Source organism: Meles meles, chromosome 18 (genome assembly GCF_922984935.1).
Source record: "Meles meles chromosome 18, mMelMel3.1 paternal haplotype, whole genome shotgun sequence".
NCBI lineage: Eukaryota > Metazoa > Chordata > Mammalia > Carnivora > Mustelidae > Meles > Meles meles.
This window is the reverse complement of record NC_060083.1, coordinates 7,129,201-7,136,376: the sequence shown is the minus strand read 5'-3', so window position 1 is coordinate 7,136,376 and position 7,176 is coordinate 7,129,201.

Below are 7,176 nucleotides of genomic sequence, written 5' to 3'. Positions count from 1 at the left end.
CCAAGTGATTCTTACCAAAGCCAGGCAGGGCGGTGCACCGTGCACCCGGCCCCATGCAGCCTGTGTCCTCCGGGGCACAGGGACGGAAACCGCAGGAGGGGCGCTGTGACTTACCTCCGCCCAGGAGAGAGGGAGCTCCAGAGGGGCTGCAGCCGCCTGGGGTTTTATAGGCCCCGCGGCAACCCCACGGGCTCATTCCTTCTCTATATTTGGAAAGAGAGTGACCGACAGCACAAGCTGAGAAGCCGCTCCTTCCTCACGTTTTTTGGTCGTTGCCAAGGGAAGGGTATATATAGAAATGAGCAGGATCCATAACCCTTTTCCAGCTGTGGAAGTGGGAAGTTTGAGATGCCTTTCTCTGGATTTGGGGCTGGGCCTGCCGTGCTCCCCGCGCTGGGAGCAGCCGTCCGGCTGCCGGGGGCCTGATCCTGCGGGCAGCTGCCCCTCCGCAGTCAGAGCCAGCCCAGCCTGAGCGCACAGCTCGTCCCAGTGAATGCAACCCAGGAGGGAAAGTAAAATCCCCTGGGGATGGCGAGCAAGACTGTGGTCCCCACGCAGGGTCCTGACAGGGCTGTGTAGGACAGTCCCAGGAACAACAACACTGATAATAATAATGCCTCCTCCTGCTCCCCGTTTACTGTGCAACTTTCCGTCTGATTCGCGTCATTATTAACGGAATCCTTGTTGAAGCCCCAGTAGGACCGACAAGTGCATGAACGCTGGGGAGCTATTCCAACAGCCAGTGTTCTGCGCGGCAGCTGCTTGAGGGCCGCTGTATTAAGACATATTGCCAATCGGGGAGGACCAGCTGCCCGCCTGGGTGGGGGGCAAGGGGGAGCGGAGGGCCCCTCAGGGAGAGGGAGGGCGGGGGCTGTCTGACACATGCGGTTGTTTCCAAATCGAGATTGGAAAAATAAAACCTCAAGATGAGAGTCAAGGTAGATTTGAAGCTTTTGCTTATTCTCTTTCTTCTTTTTTGTGTTTCTCTCCCCCTACCCCACCCGCCTTTTATTCCCTGGCCACGCCGCTGGGAGGGTGGCCGGGTGGACATCCTGTGATTAACTGTAGCCAGGACTGGGTCTGCATTCCCACTGGGGAGCAGGAGCTGCCCCCTGACAACCCTCCCGTCCCAAACGCAGGCATGGAGGCCACGCAGAGAGCGGGGAAGGGGAAGGGGGAGCGGGGCCACAGTCCCTGGGGGAGGGACATTCAGGAGACACCCGCTGGATACTGGTCCCTGCCTGGGGCACCTCGAGAAGATACAAAGGAAATGCGACATAGCGCTCCTCTGCTGCTCTGAATAATTTACGCTCTAAAGGATGAGTCAGTTGTTTTCAAATATTGAGGCAATTTCAGATCATGGTAACACATTTGTGAGCGGCCGCCTGCCTGCCTGCCTGCCCCTCCAGCCTGCTGGGACGGCTGTGTTTCCCTGTCCCTTCGTCTTCTTTTCTTTCCTTAAAGAGTTTATTTATTTATTTATTTATTTGCGAGAGAGCATGAGCTGGGGCAGGGGGAGGGAGAAGCAGACTCTCTGCTGAGCAGGGAGCCCAACACGGGACTCAATCCCAGGACTCTAGGATCATGACCCGAGCTGAAGGCAGATGCTTAACCGACTGCGCCTCCCCACCTGGACGCTCCTTTCCCTGCCGCTTCTCTTCCGGTTTGGACCAGGACACCCTCCTCATTCAGGGAGAGAGCACCGGCGCTCCTGGTCTCTGTCCAGGCCCCAAAACACGGTGGTCTCCCTGGAGCCTGTTCTGCTCGGTGACACATCAGTCCAAATCCTATGCTGTCGGCTGGCCGTCTCATCCGGAGGCCTGGTTAGGACCATGTCGCCTGGGAGCAGGGATGTTAGCAAGGACGCCAGCGAGAGGGGCCCGGCTGCCTCTGGGTCGTCGGTAGGCAGAGCAGGCTGTGCGGGGGACGGGGGCTTGACGTGCCTTCTCAAGTGTAGTCCCCCGTGTGCCCATCTCTCTGTGCAACCACATCTGTGCCAGCAGATGGAGGGGACATCTTGGGTACAGCAGAGCTCAGAGTGCCTTGTAAAAGTGCACTTGTCAGGTGGCCGCACTCAGCTCTGAAACGTCATCGGCCCCCGAGCCCAGCTTTTCCAGAGGCACTGACCTCCCTCCCTTCTCGCCATCACGTTCGTGGTCATAGGATCTGATGTGCCACCTGAACGGCTGGACAGGCCTTCTGCTAACCAAGCTCCATCTGCGTGTGAGGACACGGAAGGAGGGCCCGGGAGCTCCTCCGAGGGAGAAGGAAGCCCGAAAGGAGAGGATCCCAGGTGGGGATGGGCTCTGCATGCCGGAGGAAACCCCCAGGAAGACAGAAGAAGCGACAAGGACAACCTCCAGTGCAGAAAACAGCTTAAAAACTAGACATCAGGAATCAAAAGATCTGGTCCTCTGGAACCATGTTTTCAGGAGAGGGAAGAACCCCTTGTAAATTGCTTGGGGGGCAGGGGGCGGGGCTTGGGCCTCACTTCTCGGAGCCTCTGTGTTCCCACCTGTAAAATGGGGACGAGGTAGCTATGTGCGTGTATTCCGCGGGATCTTGAACTGTCAGACACACTATGCCAGGCGCTGCGCAGGGCACATCGTGGACATTTAAATCTTCTCCTGTATCTGAAGGCTTCCCTGTGTCCCAGGACAGTGTGACTGGTTTTCTTGATGACCCGGAGTAGATTATCATGACTATCCGTCTACTGAGATGAAGAGGGGGTAAAGGACACGCAGAATATGAATATTTTAAAAAGATATCCAAAGAGAGAGAAACGCTAAAGGAGACAACCTCTCAGGCTAAGGAACGCTCTGGGGGTGTGGAATCTGTTCTCCAGTCGCGGGGGACAGATGACTTATCAGTATATTATTAGCCGCCTTTTTGGGAACAGGAGGCACCCTTGTTCCTCCAGCCCTCGCCCGGCTCGAGTTAATCCCCACAGCCAGGGCAAAGAGCTGCCTTTATTCCCGGATCAGCTGGAGACAGAAACTGCTTGGTGTCTCAAGAATGCTCGCTGGCTGGGGAGACATTAAAGGAGGGCGGCCGGGCTCCCCTTCCCAGAGCCTGGCCGCTTCCTCTGGAGCTCCTTCCCTCTGCTGCTGTTTGATGTCCCCGGCCTAAGGGGACACGGGGCTTTTCACAGCGGCGCTGGGCGGCCTGCTCTCTGCCAGAGCATGAAGTCAGCATGGAGAGCAGATGCCTCTCAGCAAGGATCAAGGACCTTCTCCGCGTCCCGCTGTGAGGGGATTAGGTGTTGCTCGAAGCAAGGCACTTGGTTGTGCTGAGCCAAGACTGTTCCTGGCCCTGGCGTGAAGGGTGGGGGTCCCGTGCCAAGGCCCAGAGCCCCAGACAGAAATTCAGGCAGAGAGGGCCCGCGGCTGTCCTTTAATCCAACGCAACATGCACTTTTCTCAACTTTCCGTTACAGAAAAACTGCAAATGTACAGCTATGTTCAAAGCCTAGTGAAGAAAGAAACACGCAGGACCACAAGGTTGCTGGGCCTCAGGTCAAAGCCGGGGTGGGTATGAACCCCTCACTGTGCGCCTGGGAGGAGCTCAGGGAATGGACGGGTCGGTCAGGAATGAGGACGTGAGCCGGGGGGTTGTTAGGTCATTTGAACATGTCATATCGGAATCCCTAAGGGAAAGCGGGAGCAGGTACCAGAAGGCGGGAAGGTGAGGAGTGGCCTCCCACACTGAAAGTGTAAGGAGGGGACCCCCAGAGATGACTGAGGGCAGGATCGGCAGAGAGGGGCTGAGTCCCGTGCCTGAGGTGGGGCCCCTGTGCTGCCCTCCCAAGCCCTCCTGAGATGCAGGTGATTGATGGCCCCTTGTGCTCGGGAGCGCGGGGCATGACTGAAGCAGGGAGGAATGCCCCGAGCTCGAGCTGGTCCGAGCTGGTCGGGAGAAGATGTGCATTCCAAGGGAAGGCACAGGCATGGCCCGGGGCCTTGCCAGGGGATTTGGGGACAGGAATGAACAGTAACGCAGGGGTCAGAACAACGGCATACAGAAGGAAGCACGTAAGCCAGTCCTTGGGCGGCATGCGGGGCGTGGAAGACAGCGGTCAGAGACCCCCAGGAGCTTACCAGCAGAAGGACAAACAGCAGAGAACGAAGAATCTGGAAGAAAGATGGCCCATTTGGGCGGTGGCAGTTGGTCAAGATTTAAAGCATGACCTTTAAAAGACAAAAAAGATTTTTATCTATCTACCTATCTGTTTATTTAGAGTATGAGCAGGGGGAGGGGCAGAGTGAGAATCTCAGGCAGACTCCCCGCTGACCGTGGAGCCCCACACGGGGCTCGATCTCACCACCCTGCGATCATGACCTGAGCCGAGACCGAGTCTGACGCCTCGTCGCCTGACCCGCCGTGGCACCCCTAAGGCATGACCTTTACATCGAAGGATAACACTGGATTTTCACTTTAAATTGTGGTTTTCAAACTTAGCCCTGCCTTTGAGTCACCCGAGGAGCTGTCAGAGAAAACCCGAAACTCTGCAGAGCCACTTGGAAGACGTGACGTCACACTGCAGAGGAGACTCCCTGGCAACAAACACGACCGAAATGTGGAAGCGCTAACTTGACAAGACAGGTGCTGAGAGTCACAAAGGTGATTTCCTCGCTTCCGGACAGGACGAGTCAACAGTCACAATCACGCCGGTTATGCACACATTAATGTATACATTCAGGGCAATCCCAATAAAAATAGCAACAATTTTTTTTCTTCCTGGAGCCGGGTACTTAATTCTAGATTTCATGTATGCACCACACTGAGAAGGGACGTCACAGGCAGGACATTCTACCGGATACTGAAGTGTATGCCGTAAAGTCTACATATTGAAGAATGTCGCCTTGGTGTCTGAAGAGGCAGGCGGCCCACTGTGCGGCGGGAAGGCCCGGATCGACATGAAAATGTGATTTAGGATCAAGGCAGCATCTCAAGTCAGTGCAGCAAAGATGGGGTCTCCCATCATTGCATCGGGGGCCCTCTGGAAAAAGGTACGTCTGGACCCATACCTCATCCCACCCACCAGATGAAGTAACAACACACGCGTGAGGTCCAAATGGGAAAATGACACAGGCACCACGGAATCATGGGCAAAAGTCCTTTACGGTCCAGGAACGGGGAGGGCCTACCAGGCCTCAGGATTCAGAGTGGTAAAATAAAAAAATATGGAGATTCAGTATCATAGCAGTTAAAGCTTGGGGAGTCAAAAGACAAAAAATTATTCAGTGGAGGAAAGGTAATCAATGTGTATTGAGGGCCCCAGGTTTATACAATGAAAAAAAAAAGACAAAAATTTAGCAGAGTCAGAGACAAATGACAAATCATAATTAAAAAAGAGACAGATGACAAATGGGGAAAAATATTTGCAATTCAAATTGTGCCTAGGGCCATTTTCCTTAATATATGAATTTTTAGAAGTTGGGAAGAAAAGAAATTAGGAAAAAAACCCTCAGAAATAAACGGCAAACCAACAAGCAGGCAATTCACAGACAAAGATAAGCAGGTGGCATTTAAAGATAGGAAGAAACGGGGCGCCTGGGTGGCTCAGCCTGCCTTTGGCTCAGGTCATGATCCCAGGGTCCTGGAATCGAGCCCCGCATCGGGCTCCCTGCTCAGCGGGAAGCCTGCTTCTCCCTCTCCCACTCCCCCTGTTTGTGTTCCCTCTCTTGCTGTGTCTGTCAGATAAATAAATAACATCTTTAAAAAAAGGAAAGACGTCTGCCTATGGTTTATATGAAAATGACACTTTCTTACCAGTGTGAGTGGAGAAAATCCAAATCCTGGGCATCGGATTCCCTTGATGAGCTGTGATGGGACACACACTTCTGTGCTTCTCTGGGGGGGGGGGGCGGGGGGGGGCATGGAAAAGTGCGCACCTGCCACGGAGGAGAATTTTCAAAGATTCGCAACATTAAATATGCGGGTTCCCTTTGGCCCCACAGACCTCGTTCTAGGAACTGACCCTGAAGACAGGAGTCCACCAAGAGTTAAACACTATAAACCCCAGGTTATTGCGGCACCATAAATGATTGAAGATAGCCCAAGAATCTATACAGGATGCTTACTGATTAAAATTAGGCTAAATCCACATGAGGGTCTCTGTGACTCTGCCATCTGCAGGCATAAAAAACAAACAAACAAAAAGCCTAGAAAGATCTCTGTGAACTGTTAGGGAGTAATTTCCAGGATACGCTGTAAGTGAAAAAGGAAAGATCCAGAACAGTGTGTATAGGAAGGAGATAGAAGAATATCTATACATATTTGCCCATTTTTGCAATAGGAAACATAGGAAACTAGCAAAAATGGCTGTTATCGAGGGGGAGTCGGAATCATGATGGCCGTGCCTGGTTTTGACTTCTGAGACATGTCAGTGGTTTATACATTCAAAAATCAATCTAAATTTAAAAGGCGGGAAAAAAGCAATCCCCCAAACTGAACACAAACAAAAGAAATAAACCTCGTGTCTATCAAATTCATAGCATACCCACACACGGAAAAATCTCAATTCTGGTGCCAATTCTGAAAAACAGTCTGCACGTTCTTAGGGAGATGCCTTCAAAGCATGAAAAGACCGTGAAGAGGCTGGGAACTCTTCTCTGTTGGCTTATTATTAGTTGTAATACTGGATTACAGTTCAAAATGACCCATATATTTTTGGATAATGCAAATAACTAAATTATTAAATTTTCACAAAATACTCATTTGATGAGAAACCAAGATTTCACTCCAAGGGAAAAAAGGCACAAGTATAAAATAAAAGAAGGTGAGGAAAATCCAGTGATGTTCATGTGAATTGGACCTATTAGTATGCATCGATCGGCGTATCTGGAGGAACAACGATTTTATTTGAATAGCAACAGATTGGACAGCAAATAATCCATGAGTGCTAAAGTAAGACAGAGTGAAGGGGTGGGCATATGGAGGAAGGCAAGCTCTTCCTCTTCTTCACAGAAGAATGCCACTAACAGACCGGACGGAATGAGGAGAAATAGCATCATTTTGCCACCTCCGTTAGAGCTGGTCCGAGCCAGGATCATTAATGCTGTTGAAAACCACTGGGTGAAGGCGCAAGAGAGGGGGATCATCACCGCCCTAACCAGGCAATGAAACCTAGCACCACGCACCATATCCTGCGGTAACGACCTGGCGTCCTAACGA